The sequence below is a fragment of the Pleurodeles waltl genome, chromosome 3_1, assembly GCF_031143425.1.
Source record: "Pleurodeles waltl isolate 20211129_DDA chromosome 3_1, aPleWal1.hap1.20221129, whole genome shotgun sequence".
Lineage (NCBI taxonomy): Eukaryota > Metazoa > Chordata > Amphibia > Caudata > Salamandridae > Pleurodeles > Pleurodeles waltl.
In genome coordinates this window covers 1856778441-1856797229 of record NC_090440.1, presented here as the reverse complement: position 1 = coordinate 1856797229, position 18789 = coordinate 1856778441, and positions in this window count along the sequence as shown.

Genomic DNA, 18789 nt, shown 5'->3' with positions numbered 1-18789 from the left:
ACTTCAGCCTGAGTGAAATAACGTCCACGTTATTTCACAACCATTTTACACTGCACTTAAGTAACTTATAAGTCACCTATATTTCTAAACCTCACTTAGTGAAGGTTAGGTGCAAAGTTACTTAGTGTGAGGGCACCCTGGCACTAGCCAAGGTGACCCCACATTGTTCTGGGCAAATTCCCCAGACTTTGTGAGTGCGGGGACACCATTACACATGTGCACTACATATAGGTCAATACCTATATGTAGCGTCACAATGGTAACTCCGAACATGGCCATGTAACATGTCTAGGATCATGGAATTGTCCCCTGAATACCATTCTGGTATTGGGGGGACAATTCCATGCATCCTCGGGGCTCCAGCATAGAGCCCGGGTACTGCCAAACTAACTCTCTGGGGTTTTCACTGCAGCTACCGCTGCTGCCAACCCTCAGACAGGTTTCTGCCCCCCTGGGGCCTGGGCAGCCCAGTCCCAGGAAGGCAGAACAAAGGATTTCCTCTGAAGGAGGATGTTACACCCTCTCCCTTTGGACATATGTGTTAAGGGCCTGGGAGGAGTAGCCTCTCTTGGCCTCTGGAAATGCTTTGAAGGGCACAGATGGTGCCCTCCTTGCATAAGCCAGTCTGGACCGGTTCAGGGATCCCCCAGCCCTGCGCTGGTGCGAAACTGGACAAAGGAAAGGGGAGTGACCACTCCTCTGACCAGCACCTCCCAAGGGGAGGTGTCCAGAGCTCCTCCATTGTGTCCCAGACCTCTGCCCATCTTGGATGCAGAAGTGTGAGGGCACAATGGAGACCTCTGAGTGGCCAGTGCCAGCAGGTGACGTCAGAGACGCCTCCTGATAGGTGCTTACGTCTCTCTGTAGCCAATCCCCTCTGAGGGCTATTTAGGGTCTCTCCTGTGGGTTTCTCACCAGATAACGAATGCAAGAGCTCACCAGAGGTCCTCTGCACTTTGACCTATGCCAAGGATTGACTGCTGACTGCTCCAAAACGCCTGCAAAACTTCAACAAAGTAGCAAGAAGACTACCAGCAACATTGTAGCGCCTCATCCTGCTGACTGTTTCCTGGTGGTGCATGGTCTGAGGGCTGTCTGCCTTCACTCTGCACTGGAAGCCAAGAAGACTGTATCTTCCCCCTGCTAACGCAGGCACCAAACTTCTGCATCACAGGTCCTCTGGGTCCCCTCTCATCTTGACAAGCATGGTCCCTGGAACCCAGGAGCTAGATCCAAATGTCCCTGATAGTCCAGTGGCCCTTCTGTCCAAATTTGGTGGAGGTAAGTCCTTGCCTTCCCACGCCAGACAGTAATCCTGTGTACTGCTGAGAACTGCAGCTGCTAGGGCTTCTGTGCACTCTTGCCAGACTTCCTTCATGCACAGCCTAGCCCAGTTCCCCAGCACTCCGTCCTGCATTGCCCAACTCAATGAGTTGGACTCCGACTTCGTGGGACCCTCTTTTGTTGTGCTGAGACGACCGCTGTGTTCAGATCTTCTGAATGCCTGTTCAGGTGCTTCTGCAGTTGCTGCCTGCTTCCCCTTTGTCTCCTCCTCCAAGGGGCGACCACCTGGTCCTTTGTGGGCCCTGGCAGCACGCAAAACCTTCAAGCGTGACTCTTGCAGCTATCAAGGTTTGTTTGCAGTCTTTCTGCATGGAAACAACTCTGCGTCTTCCAGCACGCTGTGGGACATGTTCTGACCAAAGGAGAAGTTTCTGGCACCTTCCGTTGTTGCAGAATCTTCACCTTCTTCCACCCAGAGGCAGCCATTTTGCACCTTAATCTGGGGTTTATTGGGCTCCTGCCCCCCTTGGACACTTTCGTGACTCTTGGACTTGGTCCCCTTCCTTCACAGGTCCTCAGGTCCAGGAATCCGTCTTCAGTGCTTTGCAGCCAGTTGTTGTCTTTGCCGAATCCCCTATCTCGACTTTACTGTTTTTCTGGGGTAGTAGGGTAACTTTACTCCTACTTTTCAGGGTCTTGGGGTGGGGTATCTTGGACACCCTTAGTGTTTTCTTACACTCCCAGCGACCCTCTACACACTACACTAGGCCTGGGGTCCATTTGTGGTTCGCATTCCATTTTTGGAGTATATGGTTTGTGTTGCCCCTAGGCCTATTGTCTCCTATTGCATTCTATTGTGTTCTACAGTGTTTGCACTACTTTTCTAAATGTTTACTTACCTGATTTTGGTTTGTATGTATATTTTGGGTATTTTACTTACCTCCTAAGGGAGTATATCCTCTGAGATACTTTTAGCATATTGTCACTAAAATAAAGTACCTTTATTTTTGGTAACTCTGAGTATTGTGATTCTTATGATATAGTGCTAAGCGATATAAGTGGTATAGTAGGAGCTTTGCATGTCTCCTAGTTCAGCCTAAGCTGCTCTGCTATAGCTACCTCTATCAGCCTTAGCTGCTAGAACACTACTAATCTACTAATAAGGGGTAACTGGACCTGGCACATGGTGTAAGTACCACAAGGTACCCACTATAAGCCAGTAATGGCAGGTGATATCTCCCCTTCCAAGGTATAGGCAATTTTCCTCCCTATTGCTGTTGACCTCTGCCTGAGTACTGTCAGACTCTTCCCAATCTGCGCCGACCAGTGTTGGTCATCACTTAGCCTGATCCCCAGATATTCAAATTGGCTGACTCTCTCCACCGGTTGGCCTGCTATGGTCATTTTCCCACTAAACGATTTATGTGGGTTAAAAGCCATGAACTTTGATTTTGTTGGATTTATTTCAGACCTCTGATAAAACAGAAGTTATAAAAAGCATCCAGTTCATTTTGTAGGCCCATGGGTGTTCTCGAGATTAATAAAGTATCGTCAGCAAACATTAACATGGGGACAGGGTATCCAGCTAACCTTGGGGCATCATGGTTGCAGTGTAGCAGTTGGTCCGCCGTACCATTAATGTAAAGATTAAACAATGTTGGTGCCAAGATGCCCCCCTGCCTAACCCCTCTATTAACTGGTATAGCTTCCGTTAGATCGCCACTTTGTGACCAACGTACTTGAGCGTAAGTCCCGTCATGTAGGTACCTAATCAATCTTAGTAATACTCCTTCAAGTTGGTAGCTCTCCATGACATTCCATAATAGATCACGAGGTACCATGTCAAAGGCAGCTTTTAAATCAATAAAGGCTACATATAGATGGCTCTTATTAAGTGACAAGTATTTCCAGCAGAGAAGGTTAAACCTAAATACTTGATCTATTGTACTCATTCCTTTTCTAAAGCCTGCCTGGAAATCGGAGAGAATATGAGAATCCTCTATCCAAGCCTGTAGTCTGTTCAGTACCTGCTTGCTGAATATCTTTTGACTAACATCAATTAGGCTAATAGGCCTATAGTTGGAAGGTTGTTCCCTTGGCCCTTTCTTATAAATAGGGACTATGATTGCTCCTTGCCATGTGGTAGGAAGTCCTCCCCCCCTCAGCATCTCGTTGCTGAACGCACTTAGATACAGAGACCAAGTTGTCGGTTGGGACAAATATAAATCACGTGGGATGCCATCAAGACCAGGGTCCTTCCCTTTCTGTATTGATCAAAGAGCCAGAGTTCTTTCTTTTAGGGAGAAAAGATCCAGGTCGAATTTGGGTGATATAACTCTCCTGTCCACAGAAGTATTGACAAAAGGTTCATTAGGTTTTAAAGAAGGAATAGTGGTGCTACTAGTTTGAGGATTTCTGTATACATTTTTAAAATACGTCACCCAAGTTTCAGGCTGAATTACCGGAAAGTTCTCCACGCCTTGAGGACTACTTTTGTCTGCCACTAATTTCCAGAATAATTTAAAATCTTTCTCATAAAGTGCATCAACCATCCTATTCCAATATTTAGTTACCCACTCTTTTTTTGCATTTTTCAGTACCATTTTGTATGCAGCCCTGAATTTTCTGATCTCTCTGCAGTTCCCTGCCTTAAGTGCTCCCAATAGCTGTATTTTAGCCAGACGGCAGGAGTTAGAGAACCACCTCCATGTTCTAGTCCCAGTCTCTGTTCGCCTCCTTGCTATCTGAAAATGTGGTTTTAGCCGGGTGATCAAGATACTATGCAGACTGATCAAATCCACCAATATCCTATTTATATGCTTCAGTGGAGAAAGCGTTGTTACAACTATTCTATAAATTAATAGCTGGAAGTTTACGTCATTCTCCACCCAATCCCATTTCACATTTTTATAATCATTGGTCATAGTTAAGACATTACTTTGGGCCCATGTTGTCAATGATTTACAACTAAATAGAATAGTGGAAAAGGTGGTACTAAGAGCTTGATGGTCACTATCATAACGAGGGAGAACAACCATGTCAATAAGAGATTTCCAGAGAGCATCATCTACTAAAACATAGTTCAGATGGCTAGAGTATAAACCTCTCCTATATGTAGGCGACGCCGGGGTGTCTGATCTGGTGTTTCCATTTACTATTCTTAATCCCTTTTTTATTAAATCTTCAAGTAGGTCTAATGCTCCTCCTTCTTTCTTAGATGTAACTTGCACCGGCCCAGATCTATCCCATGGATCTTCTAACTGGATTCCTCTTTGCTGGTTGTCGTCTCTGCAATTGAATTGCATATTAAAATCTCCTGCGACAATTAAACCCCGCCCTCCGGGAAGACAATTAAGGAAGTCTGTTAGCATACTCATCAGAACAGTCTGCGTCCTTTGGATACCCGGTCTGACATATATATTTACAATTATTATACTAACAGGACCCCTAGTGGTTTACCTTTTGAAAACTGCTGTCATAGAAAAGCGCAATCGTAAGTGTAAGTCAAGAACATAGGCCCATATTTATACTTTTTCAGCGCCGCATTTGCGTCATTTTGTGACGCAAAAGCGTTGCAAACTTACAAAATACAATTGTATTTTGTAAGTTTGCGCAGTTTTTGCGTCAAAAAGCGGCGCAAATGCCACGCTAACAAAGTATAAATATGGGCCATAGTGCGAAAGCATGTCCTAATTCATTGAAGTATATATTTCCACAAAAAAACCCTACTCTCTGTCCGGATGTGAATCACACCAGAAAGCAGAACAGAGGTGTTGTATCAGGTTTCATTACTTTGTTTCACAATAAACTGCCTGGATGGTTATATGTGCTTGTCCATTACCTACAGTGTTTTTCGTTTCCCTCCTTGGCACCCGAAAATCTTCCTATTATAAGACCTATTTTGACCATACTTCCACACCTAAACATTTGTCATCTGAAACAACTTGACCACGGATGGCATGTCCCTTTACATTGGTACAAGTCTCTTCTCTTGCCAGCCTAAAGAGTAACTTCTCTACCTATAAATCTAACACATCTCTTAAGAACAACACCTGCTGCTTTAACACCCCACCTTCTTTCAAAGCGAGTGTTTCTGAACGATTTCACTGTATCATGACTTTCTTACTTTCTGTTTGATTTGCAAAGTCAGTTTACCAGTTAATAAAGGGCAATATATATTAGCTTAGGATGGATGCCTGCTTGCCAAATGAACGCTGTGATTTAAAGTTGTGAGGTTTGATAGTGTAAGGAGAGGTAAATCAGGTAGAGGGTTACACTTCCATTCTTCATTTGGGAGGTTGATGAAGTAATGTGTTATTCGACTTTTAGACCTGTGGTTTATCAGGAAGTAGAAGCAGTCATTTAAAGATGTGCATTTCCATAATTGTCCTTGTAAAAGGCTTCTTGTAACCTTCTCCTTAAAAACTTTCTCACTAGTTTAGAGAGGTTTCAGGCATAGTTTTGCTCTGGGATGGATGCTTGTATTAGTTGGTCTTCATGGAGCATATTTTTAAACCAATTAAAGAGCCCAAGCCACTCTCCATCTATGTGCCAATGAACAACATGCAGTCCTTTCATCTGGACTATTGGTCCCATGGTGCCCTCTTCCTGTTTTTGGTAAAGTGAAAATAAATGTTCCTGTTTGTGTTTTCTTTTCCGTGATCAGGGCATGATCAACCCATCACTCCGCCTTAGAGCAGAACTCTGTGGAATCTGGTGGAGTTTTTCAGCAACTCAGTAGAATTCCATAGAGTGAAAATTTGCAAGCTCTGCCCAGGCCTAGACAGAACCCGCAGAATGTATCTGAGGCTGTTTTCAATCTGGTCCAATAAAAGTGGATGGAAAGCTTGGCTAAGGTCTTGTCTTGCCCTAAGTGTCCTACCATGGGTATGTCATGAGCCAAATCCAGTAGGTAGGCCTGCTAACACTGGGTGAACATCAGCACATGTGCTGCCCCAGCACCCGGAGCCTTAGGCTACTGTAGAGGAGCTTCACATACTGCATGAGCTGAGGCCTGTCTCCTCAAACCGTCAAGAGTGGGACACTCTCTCTGTGCTTTGCAGAATTCCTCCCTGGTGGGCCCAACCTCAACTTGCGAGCCAGCAACCTCAGTTAGGTCACCCAGGGTGGGAATGTCCTCCTTGGTTGGCTCAGGAGCTTCCTCCTCAGGGACCCCATCAACATCCACTGTGTGAACTTCAGGGATCAGTTTCCTATGCCACTTGCCCCTCTCTTTTGCAGCTGTCTGGGCCATTTTTCCAGTCTCCAAATGCCCTTGACTCCCTTCCCGGGCAGCCATGGACTGTGTGGTCTTACAGACCCACGCAGGCAACCATCATCTCTAAGTGAGACCTGAGCACTACCATCCTCCAGGTGGTGTGCTCCAGGTCATTTCCTAGCAGACAATCTACAGGCATGTCAGGGCTCACAGTAACTTTCAATGTACCAGAGTCCCCCCCCCCCCAAAGGGAACGAGAGCCACCGTTGCCCTTAGAGTGACCATACTTGGAGCAATTTGTACATTCATGTACAAACCTAACTCTCTTCTTGTCAAAAAAACCATTCTTTTTAGTATCTGACTGGGACAGGTTAACACTACTCCCTTGCGAATATATTTCTTTGGGGCCCTTACAGAACTCTTCATTTTTAAGTGCTTCTTCCCCCTCTTTCTTCTGGTGGGAAACCTGACTACCTTTGTGGGTGCCCTCCCAGGTACCTTTTTGAGCACCGGTGCTAGCCCAGAGGTCCGCCTCCTCAGCAAGCTTCCTGGGATCAGTCAACTTACTATCAACTTGGTGCTGGCACAATTCCGTAAAACAGATACTGAGCATGTGGTCTCCCAAGATTAAATTGTACAACCCAAAAAAATCATTGACTTTGTTACCCTGCACCCAGCCATTCAGTGCCTTACTGGAATAATCAAGGAAATCTACCCAGGACTGGTTGGGGAGCTTCTGACTGTGTCTGAATCTTTGCTGATAACTCTCAGGTGTCAGTCTTAATTTTGCAGTCAAAAATGGCTTTCATGAGACTGTACTTGATCTGGTCCCCATCTCTAATGTTAGAAGTGTGTCCCTCCCATGTGTTGGCATCTGTTTCCACAGACCGCCACCGCCCCCCCCCAAAGTGCTCTTCAGGAACCCCATGAACCCTCAGTGCAACTTCATAAGCAGAAAATCACTTATCGATGTTGTCTCCCACCACCTAAATGGGCACGTAATCCTTGGGTATATAAACCTATATGTCTCCATCAGTTACTGTATGTATGCTGCCACCATCACTGCTGGACTCCACCTGCCTGGCCTTGAGTTCCAGCTCTTTTAGACTCAGTTCATGAGCCAGAAGTAGTTTCTTTTCTGCTAAGGCTCTTTCAGCTCTCTTGGCTTCCCTCTCAGCATCTATTTTTAGATTTGCCAACTGCAGCTGGAATTCTCTCTTCTCTCTCCTTTCCTCTGCGGCATAGGCCATGACTGGAGACACTGCTTTCTGCCCTCACAGGCAGCACAAATCCCAGGGTGTCCCCCTCAACTGCTGCAAATGCTTTCATTTCTCTTCCAATTGCACTGGAAGTTGAGCATCCAGTGCGATGGGGGCAACCTTTGATGAGGTCAGTGCGCGATCATGCGCTAAAGTCATCAGAATCACCAGGGGCAGGTGGTTCAGGGGTGGAAGGGGAAGCAATTTTCCTTCCATCCCTGCCCTGGGCGGGGGGTGCCCTAGGCCCACTGGGGAGCGCTAGCAGGATGTAATGGTTACGTCCATGGCGCAGCAGAGCTGCACCACCGGATGTAACCATTACGTCCGTGACCCAGAAGGGGTTAAGAAAATAAAGACATGAGGGTCTGATTTAGAGTTTGGCGGACTTACCCCTTCACAAACGTGACGGATATCAAGTCGAGTACAGAGATTCGGCCCCAGTGTGGACATAAAGATACTACTCGTAACTTACCGTTGTGAACAGTGAAAAGTCATAAACTTAGACTTTTGGTCTAAACTTAAACCACAAATCTAAGTTTACCTTTGTGAATCAGGCCCACTGCTTTAAAATGAACACATTATTTACGCAACACAATTGATATATGATTAGTGTTTAACCCCTTCGCTGCCAGGCCTTTTTTCCTCTCCTGTGACAAGCCTTTTATTGGCTATTTGGGGTAGTTCACGCTTAGGCCCTCATAACTTTTTGTCCACATAAGCTATCCAGGCCAAATTTGCTGGCTTTTTTCCCAGCATCCTAGGCATTTTAGAGGTACCCAGAGTTTGTGGGTATCCGCGGAGGAGACCAAGTAATTAGCCACAAAGCACTAAATGGGAAAAAGGGTTGCAGAAGGAAGCTTGTGTTTTTTTCTCTGAAAATGGCATCAACAAAGAGTTTGTGGTGCTAAAATCACCATCTTCCAATCTTTTAGGAACAGACAGACTTGAATCAGACAACCGCATTTTTCAACACAATTTTGGCATTTTACTAGGACTTACCCCATTTTTACTATTTTTTGTGCTTCCAAGCTCCTTCCACTTAGTGACAGAAATGGGTGTGAAACCAATCCTGGACAGCTAAACATTTCTGAAAAGTAGACAACATTATTAATTCAGCAAGGTGTCATTTGTGTAGATCCTTCAAGGTTTTCATACAGTAAGTAACAGCTAAAATAAAGAAATATTGAAATTGAGATGAAAAAAAGAGCCATTTCTGTCCACGTTTTCTTCTGTAACTTTTTCCAGCTATGGAAGATTTTTTAAAGCAATATACCGTAACGTTTGCTGGACTCTTCTGGTTGTGGGGATATATAGGGCTTGTAGGTTCATCAAGAACCCTAGGTAACCAGAGCCAGTAAAGGAGTTGCACCTTGCAATGGGTTTTCATTGTATACCGGTATTCAGCCATTCATTTGGTGAAATATAAAGAATGAAAAATAGGTATCAAGGAAACCTTTGTATTTCCAGAATGGGCACAAGATAAGGTGGTATTGAGAAGCAGTGGTTATTTGAACATCTCTGAATGGCTAAGTCCCCATACTAGCATGTGAATTACAGGGCATTTCTCAAACAGACGTCTTTTTTACAAACTGTCTTACATTTGGAAGGAAAACATTTAGAGAAGGGGCAATAACACTTGTTCTTCTATTCTGTTTCCCCCCCAAGTCTCCTGATAAAAATAGTACCTCACTTGTGTGGGTAGGCCTAATACCAACGATAGGAAACGCAACATGGACAAATCACATTTTTACATTGAAATCTGATGTGTTTTTTGGAAAGTGCCTAGATGTGGATTTTGGTCTCTAGCTCAAATGACACATAGAAAAACCTATCAAACCTGTGCATTTTTGAAGACAAGACACCTATGGGAACCCAGGATGAGGTAACTTGTGGCGCTCTCACCAGGTTCTGTTACCCAGAATCCTTAGCGCTCCTCAAAATTTGGCAAAAAAAAGACTTTTTCCTCACATTTTGGTGTTGCAAAGGTCTGGAATCTGAGGGGAGCCACAAACTTCCTCCTACCCAGCGTTCCTCCAGGTGTCCCAATAAAAATGGTACCTCACTTGTGTGGGTAGGCCTAGTGCCCGTGTCAGGAAATGCCTTAAAACACTACGTGGACACATCAAAATTATTAAATAAAAAAACGACCTGTTTTTGCGGTTGGGGGCACCTGCGTTTTTTGTCCTGCGTTGTCCTGCGTTCAGCAGGTATCTAGGGAAACATACCAAACCCAGACATTTCTGAAAACTAGACAGCCGATGGAGTCCAGAGAGGTGTGACTTGCATGGATCCCCCACTGTTTTCTTTCCCAGAATCCTCAGCAAACCTCAAATTTAGCCAAAAAAATCACATTTTCCCTACATTTCTGTGTGTATGACCACTGCACTGGCACCAATTTCCTACCACCCAACGTTCCCCTGAGTCTCCCGATAAAAATGATGCCTCACTTGTGTAGGTGGGCCAGGTGCCTGTGACAAGGAAGAGCCAAAAACATGTCGAAATGAAGGGGGAACCAAAGCAGGTCCAGAAGGGCAGTTTAAAAAATATATATTTTTAGGCTGACAAGCGTGGCTGAATTTTTATCGGTGTAGATGCAACAATGCTGGGTGGCTGGAATTTTTTGGATTCCTGGAGATTCCGGAATGCCCCATCACAAAAAGGTGGGAAAAATGTGTGATTTTAAGCAAAGTTGAATGTTTGCAGAAAATGGTGCAGCTTGCTTGACTTGCCTCTCAGCCTCTATTTTTAGATTTCCCAACTGCAGCTGGAATTCTCTCTTTTCTCTCCTTTCCTCTGTGGCTAGGCCATGACTGGAGACACTGCTTTCTGCCCTCACAGGCAGCACATCTCAGGGTGTCCCCCTCAACTGCTGCAAATGCTTTCATTTCTCTTCCAATTGCACTGGAAGTTGAGCATCCAGTGTGATGGGGGCAACCTTTGATGAGGTCAGTGCGCGATCGTGTGCTAAAGTCATCAGACGTCACCAGGGGCAGAAGGTTCAGGAGTGGAAGGGGAAGCGATTCTCCTTCCATCCCTGCCCTGGGGGGGGTGGGTGCCCTAGGCCCACCGGGGGAGTGCTAGCATCCCCCCTGGGCTGGGGCCAGGATGTAATGGTTACGTCCATGGCACTTCAGCGCTGCACCACCGGATGTAACCATTACGTCCGTGACCCTGAAGGGGTTAAGAAAATAAAGAAATGGGGCCCTGATTTAGAGTTTAGAGGACTTACCCCTTCACAAACGTGACGGATATCAAGTCCGCCCTCTTATGATTCCCATAGGCTATAATGGGATCATAATACAGTGGGGAGGATATCATTCACGTTTGTGACGGAGTGACCCAATCCTCCAAACTCTAAATCAGGCCCTAACACAGTGGTAACTGAATCACGAAGCTGCATTTGATTACAAGCACTGGACCAGAAGGCTGAAAGGAATGAGCAGGTGGAACTGCTTGTAGGAGAGTTACATACTTTGTAAAGAGCAAAGGGCTAATTTAATTGCATTCTGCTCAAATTCCTGGAAATATACGGATAGTGAATGCAATGCCTGTTGTTGAGGATGATCTACACTAAATGGAATGGAAGCAATGATGTAGTTAGTTATTCTAAATCGCAGCTGTACTTCAAGGTCTGTGTAAAATAGCAAACACATTCATGTCACTTCACTATGGCTATTTTTCTGCATTATGAACTCTCATGGTCTATGACTTTGGTTGGACTGTGGAGCTGCGTGCACCCATTGCCACTTATAATGATTCAAGGTCAGCTTCACCATGGAAGGAAGATCACAGGAGTACTAAAGATGCCAGTTTGCACAGAGACATCTGAACATGTCTATTTAATGTTGGCTTTTACTTCTATGTTTTAGAGCTCACATCTTTAGCCTATTCTTACAGGATTATGGGTTGGTTCACTGCTAGTTAGCAATTGTTGACTTACTTTGCAAATTAAGCTTCCTGTGCACAAAAGATCAGCTTGGAAAACAGTTAAACAGTTAAGGTCTACCTTAAGTAATAGCTTGGAAAATGTCCACATGTATCTAAAATCTAAAATAAATGAAGGCAATCCTTCAAGTTAAAAAGCTAGACACTGAGGCCCAGATTTATAGTTTTTGGTACAAAACTGCACTTGCACAGTTTTGCGTCAAAACCTTTACCGACGACTTGCATCATTCCCAGACACATGCTGGGCATCATTTATAGAACGGTGCAAGCAGGCAGTAAGGACCGGCTAGCATCCAGAAAAACAACGCTAGCCGGGTGGAGGTGGAGGTGGCGGTAGGCAGGGAGGAGGTTGGCCTCAAAAAATTACGCTAGCCTGGTTCGAGTCCAAAAAATTCCTCTAACCAGACTAGCACCATTTTCTGGTGCACAACCACCAAAAACATGACTCCTGTCTTAGGACAGACAGGAGTCATGCCCACCACCCAAATGGTCAGCCCCAGGGACAAGTATCCCCTAGGCATGGCCGTTGCATGCTGTGCCAAGCAGGGGGACCCAAGTTAGTGCACCTGATGGCAAAAAAAACAATTTTGAAAAATACTTTCCTGGACTTACCCCATTCTCTGGTGTCCCTCTGGTGGTGGGCAGTGTTCCTGGGGGTTGGGGAGGGCACCTGTGGACCCATTCCATTGTGTTTAGCCATGCAAATGGGTCCACAGGTCGCCTAATGCCTTGTCTGACCCAGGCAATAAATAATGGTTTTATTAATTATTTAGCCCCTCCTCATACCTTTGCGTCTTTTTAGCATGGGGGGATGAATATGGCGCTACAGGGATAGCATAACCTTTTGAATGGGAACGCCTACCTTGCATCTCATTGATTCAAGGTAGGTTCACACATCCAAAAAGATGGTGCAAACTCCACTATTTTGGCGCTAGACGTGTCAAGGGTCAAAATATAAATATGGAGTTAAGTTTGTGCCGAATTTGCGTCAAATGGACGCAAATTTGGCGCCTACAGAGTATAAATATGCCCCTGAATATTCCAATTATTTCTACAATGTGTTCTCTGCTGCATGTTTGTAACAATTTTTAGAAAGGAGTTCGATTCTAATCTATTCTATTATTTTCACTTTTTATTGCCCAACTTAAAATCACAGTCCTTCAAATAAGAGCTCATCTGAATTTATGGGTGATTTGTTCCAGAATTTATTTGCGGGAGTGAAATAGACATTTAATGTTGAATGTACATGTCGCTGTAATTTTAATTGCATGATATTCCAATAAATGTTGATTAATCTGTGCGCTTTGCCGGTGACGGTTAAACAGCAAATTATTTTCCATTTTTGTCCGTACGGATTTTCTTTAAATAAAATAATACTTTAGACCTAGAGGCATGTTTGGCCGGATATTTGGCATGGGGTTAAAACACATTTTAGCGGTAGCTTATTAAAACGCCACCCAAGGGTAAGATCATTGGTTCACTATGGCACGCAGTCTTCTCTCAGCTGTAAAAGAGAGGAACTCTGCAGGCAATTTTCCCGCAGCAACTAAATGTCAAAGATTGATGAATTATACATTGTTTTTTAGTGAAACGTTATCCCAATGTTTTCCTTTTTGTATCTCATGATATGGTTCAGTTTTTCTTTATTGCACTCCCGTGTTCTAAACTTGTTTATAAATGGCTATCTTAGCTAAGGTTTCTTATGTTGTGCCACAAAAGACACAGTACCAGAGACTGAGGAGAACTCGACATGAAGCAGCTCTACGGGCGCTTTTTTTATAGCATCATTTGAATGACAATAACCTCACAGATGCTTTTGCTCAAACTTTTAGGAGGAATGGCTGCTACAAGTGCTTCTGGGGGAAAGGTAACCTTATACCCTTTCTTTTTCATCATAGCTCTGATGTATGCCATGATGTCAATCTATTCAATTTCTCTATTCGGAACGTCAAGTGTAGGTTTTAGGAGGGGGAAACATCTTGTTTGGTGTAACTAAGCAGATTTCCATGCATGTAACATCCTTTTGCTTTATGAACCTATGTGGTGTTACCTTATAAAAATTAGGAAAATGCCAAATCACAAGTCAAGAAAGCTACAGAAAACATCTAGTACGAGATTTGCGTTTTTACTTGTGGAAAATAATGCAGAAACACCGGCTTCTCTGACTATCTCAAATTAATGCGAATTTGTAGTAAGTAATAGTACAATTTTCAGCTGACAATTTTCGCAATATCCAAAAAACTGTAAATGAATCCTTGAATGTGAGTTGAAATTTAGTCAGCTTGAGGGTGCTCTTTGTTAAGTAACATAATGCTTGAACGTATACCATTCCATAATGCATTCTTGACGCACACCATCATTAAGGCCTAAAAGAAAGAGTGTTGACAATTGGTACAACTTTTCTAATTGCAATTAGGATTGCCTTTCTAGTTCGCATCAGTTACTGTTAGGAAACCCGTTTCCCTTTTATTTTGTTTTTGTTAAAAGTAATGTATTGTATGACACCAGTGAATAAATAAATGCTGATGAATATAATTTTGAATGCTTAAGCTAAATTATTCTTACAGAGTTCTTATTTTCCTTGTTACAGTACTTTCATGATATGGCTCCTGTTTCCAAAGCCTATTGGAAACTTGTTTTTGTTAAAGAATCCATAAATACACCAAAAACCTCCTGTAATAATCCTTAAAGTGCTTTATTAATGACAATATATCAAAAGGGCAAAGTTGGTGATTAGGTAGCATATTTATGAATATTGACCCAACGCTGCATTGCGGCACCATTACATCAGAAATACCTGCACTGTGTTGCAACATTTTCCGCCTTCCATGGATGCGCCTCACTTATTGGATGGCGCACCATGGTACAAGGACTGAAGATGCATCAGAAATTGGAGTAAAGTATCGTGCAAAGTGCCATAACACAACTGCTACCCACATGACGCATAGCTGACTTGCATGTCGTAAAACACCTTTGTGTGCCGCAAATCAGCATTGCGTCTTGCAGGAGTGCATTGTGTGGAAAAAGCAATGCAATTCACACAAAGTACTCCTCAACTCAGAGAAACATTGAAGGTGCCTCAAGAAGCCAGCAGGACAACAACCTCAACCCAGATTTTCCTGCATCCCTCCGGTAGAGAAAGACCAATTTCAGTGAGGAGGAAAACCAAATCCAAATTAATGAGGGGACAAAAAATTAACAAGTCCTATTTGTCACCTCAAAATTGTCATTACCATGGAAGGATGCCATTTGGCAATTCAAAGGGGACAAGGTAAACTGTGTTGCACAAACAAAAAGGATGGTACTGGAGTGCAAGAAGAGGTGGCATGATTATACAATTAGGACAAAAGAAAAACTGGCAGAGAACCTTAAAGCAGCGGTGAGGTTCGGAGGAGGACCTGATGTCTAGGAGGAGTTAGACCCACTGATGGAGCAGGTGGCATCACTCTTTCCAACAGAGTTGGAGTGAGAAGGGCAAGACATTGCTGAACTATAGGACCAGCAAGAACTACAGGATGAGTTAAATCAAGAGACCATATTGTTTAAACTGTCACACAGCTCAACACATCAAGACACTTGGCTGTGCTGTTCTGTGTGCAAGGGAAATGGCAGGAATGACTCACATGTTAACTCATCCATCACATAACTGTTATTTGTTTGGTCAGTGACAATTTATTCAGCCCAGCTCTGACAAATTTCTCAGGTCCATGCATGACAATATTGATGGCGATGAGTCCCAGAATGCACATAAAAAAACTGGACTGCAACAGCACATCAAGCATGGACTTTGAAAACTTGGCATATATGCCAATGACAAAGCAGGCCCCTTGCATCATGATGCAAGTGTGCTTGTATTGGGGCTACACAGCCTAAAATGTAATGTAATGTAGCATAATGAAATGTGGCTTTGTAGAGGGATAACGTGTCACCCAAGAGGGTATCCAAGTGCTCAGTAGGTACATGCTCTGCAAGTAGGAGCACTTGAAGTGCTAGGTGTACTGTTACTAGCACAAATCTATATTTGATGCAGCTGTCCTGATGTGCCGGGTGAGTTTTTTCCAGGTGCTGCCTGCCATGTAAGAGACTACCTGAAGTGAAGCCAACCACATAGCCACCAGATGCTTTTGCAATATAGGTTTATTGGTACATATATGTATAAATAAATATGAGTTATGCATTGCCAAGGAGGAGTCATCCAGTCACAACAACTTCCAAGTACGATTTCACACATTCCATAAAGCCTGAGTCAAAGTTTGAGAGCTCTCTTATGTCATTCCTTATGTCACTGCCAATGCCTAACACACACACCTCACAAGACACCAGACATTACCACACATCTTCCTCCTTACAGGCCATTGTCCCCAACACAGAAGAAGACTAATAGCACATAAATTGACACACACACAAAAACATTCAATCAGCAAATCTTTTGGGTAGTAACAAGAAAACGTGCTAATTGCTGTTAGCACTGACAATGCACAATAGGTGACACTGTGATACTAAACACTGGAAGCTGTCACTGACCAAACCTCCACAATGCACGGCCAATGGTTACATGATGAAGGGACAAATAGCGGCACTGAGGATGAAAGCAGTCAAGATCTAAGAGAACAAGCACTAAGGTGCAGACTTGTTTCTATAAGTCACTCGATTTACCACACGTTCCGCCTGAAAGACAAGAACATGGCAGGTTTGAAAATTATGAGATGCTCGATCACAGAGCTCAAGAACAATATAGATCAAGTGAGATGCCAGCACAAGCGAGATGGCAGCATGAGTGAAGCTTATTTGCCATACTGTCGCTTAGTGGTAGAAACGCTTAGCCGAAATGCCAGCACCCTGGCTGACCCCCTTGCATGAGCAACGTTACTGTTACAGGGAAAGTAGCAGAGGTTCCCTCAATATAATTTTGTGTCTGTCAGTCATCTGTCAGACCACCTTGAAGTGCTCAACTCTCACTCTGATTTATTAGCTCTCCTGGGCTCACCCGATGTCACAATGTCATTATGCATCCCAAAGTTCTCCTCGTCAAATCTGAAGTGAAACCAACCACATAGACACTAGCTGCTTTGCCAATATGGTATTCTTTGTACGTATATGTACAAACATGAGAAACACATGAAAAGAATCCAGGAGGAATTATCTAGTCCCAAGGACTTCCAAGTATGATCTCATGAATTCCATCAAGCCTAAGCCAAAGTCCTAGAACACTCCGATATTCCTCATGTCACTGCCAATGCCTAACCGACACACATACACAAACAAGACACCAGAGTATACCACACCACCCTACCTCCTGTCTTGCTGATCTGAATATTGGGGGTAGGGATGAGTGCAAGGGATGCAGAGCAGAAATCCATGATTGTTTGGTGGAAGCATAGGTGGTGTGTGAGCTAGGTGGGTCATTGGTCGTGTAGTGTCTTGTAGATGTGACTGAGCATTTTGAACTGGCAGTGTGTCTGATTGGGATAGCGTTGGTGAGGTGTGATGTGTGTGCTGCAAGCTAAGCTGAGTAATAGTTTAATAGTGGTGTGTTGGATAGTTTGCCTCTTGTTCAGCAGGTGTGCAGAGATGGTAAGGTAGGGGGTACTGGTGTACCACCATCTACATATGGTGAGGGCATGGGTATTGCAGGTGTCGGGAGGGAGCCAAATGAAGAAATATGTGAAAAGAGGTGGAGGTGATAGTGGCAAAGTGAAGACTTAAAGGTTGGTGTCCAGAATGATGGACAGGTTTCTGGCATGGATGGAGGATGAGGGGTTTGGGACTAGTCATGTGGACAACCAGGGTGAGTTCATGATGCAGAATATCATCACTTCTATCTTGTCACGTTGAGTATGAGCAACCAGTCTAACATAGAGTTATCCAAGTTGGTTAAAGGTCACAATGTAACAATTGTTGGTGGTGCTGGTGTCTCCTGAGAGTTAATGTATGATCTGGGTAGCATCAGTGTAAGAGATAAAGTAGAGTCTCTGGGTCTGAACGATTATTGCCAGTCATGTACATGTTTAAGATCGTGAGGCTGAGTGAAGAGATATGCTGGACTCTAAAGATGAGCACCTTGGGTTCTAAGGGAGTTTGAGCTGTTACATACTTCAAAATGTGAAGGAGGCTGTCCACTTCAGAGATGGTTCTTATTTTCTACTGTTGTGGAATCTGGAGATGATTATGTGTGTGCTAGGAAACTTCAGAATTCCCTTGACAATTTTATGTGGCATATACATGCACTTCCCTTTTCATGAGGGGTAGCAAGGTTGGTGATCTGTAGCTGTAGAAGGCTGGCTCTCTATATAGTGTATGTAAATGATGTGCACTGTGCTGAGTCCAAGCAACCCTACTTTGGTATCCAGAGGCAAAAACCAGACCACCTAATGCGCTGTTTTTGTGGTAGTGTGGATGAGCAGTTAGGCTTATCTTGGAGCTATGCTAAGCATTTGTTGTACCCACAGTGTAAATAAATGTAGACACACACTCAGAAGAATAACTCAAGACCAATTTATAGACATACTTCAGATTTTAATAAAATGTTTAAGACCAAGATCATCAATATATGGTGAGTACTTCTTTTGTCAAGATTTTTCATAGTTTCGAAAATATGTGCTTTTTGTGCATAATTACGCATCATAGGCATGAGCAAGAAAATCTTTAAAAATGTATGTAAACTCAGGCAATGCTCTCACAAGTGTCACCTTCTATTTTTAGGTTGAGGTAGTCAAGATGTTCTGTGGGCCAGACGGAGAAATTCAGGCAGCGCCTGGTTCAAGCGGAAGCAGCAGCAGCTGAAAATCATGAAGCTGGTGCAGATTGGAGAAGAGGACCACTTGAAAACACCTTGCACAGTGAAAGGCATGCATTTTCTTAGGAGGTAGACTGTGATTGGCGATGACAGATACATTTGCATGCACATCTGCTGCCACATCAACACACCATGAAATGAGCTCTGAAGTTCTACGGAACGTACCATGGTACATACTAGGGGTGGGCGATGAATTTCTCTCCGCCTGTGGAGTTTGCAGCCTTTTGCCCATTTTGCATTCCAAACTGAGTTTTTCCTCTCTCACAGCTCACCAAAATTAGGTTGGT